Below are 832 nucleotides of genomic sequence, written 5' to 3'. Positions count from 1 at the left end.
TGATGGTTAACGTTAAAACTTTATTTACACTGTGATGGTTAACGTTAAAACTTTATTTACACTCTGATAGTTAACGATAAAACTTTATTTACACTCTGATGGTTGACGACTGTGAGGGCGGTCAGTACGGATCAGGGATCAACAGTGATCCGTTACACCACTACATGTACATTACCATCAAGTGTAGCTTTAGGACCCCTTTACTCTCTTATTTTAGCTGAAGGACTTTGAAACCAACTCACAGAGCTAAAGTTAATTAAAGTTAATTATCTAGCTGATCGTCTCAGGACAGTCAGTTCTCGTCTCAATAAAATCTGTTTTTTGGCTGAAAATGAAAAGTCTGCTTTGTTTACCTCTGTCTGAAATCAATGTTGAAGTGGCACCTTGATTATTGCAAATACAAAAAGCTTAAAGGTCGACCGCTCAATGAGTTCTCATGTTTATATTCCCTAAAACCTCCCTAGAGACGAGTTGTACCTTCCTCTGAAGAGAAAGATGTCTGTGAGATAGTTCTGGTACGTACGTCACAAATGAAACAGCCAATCGTTGTCTAATGTGCAAATGTGGACACGTACAGACAGAAACAGGCTTAGACATAATGACAGAAAAGGAACCTGAACTGAAACCTCCAGTGCAGAGAGGACATGTCAGCGTCTGCATGAAGAATATTTCATAGATCCAGGCCGAACGGTGGAACTACAGACGTCTGTAACTCAGCAGATTATTTTGTGGTAAATCAACAACCACACTGTATATAACAAGCGACGTCGTGACGTCACTCATTGGTTTGTGGACTAATGTGTGAAGAGGAAGTGACCATATCTGGACTGAG

The sequence above is a fragment of the Anarrhichthys ocellatus genome, unplaced genomic scaffold (assembly GCF_004355925.1).
Source record: "Anarrhichthys ocellatus isolate YVR2014 unplaced genomic scaffold, GSC_Weel_1.0 scaffold5882, whole genome shotgun sequence".
Lineage (NCBI taxonomy): Eukaryota > Metazoa > Chordata > Actinopteri > Perciformes > Anarhichadidae > Anarrhichthys > Anarrhichthys ocellatus.
This window is presented reverse-complemented; position numbering follows the sequence as displayed.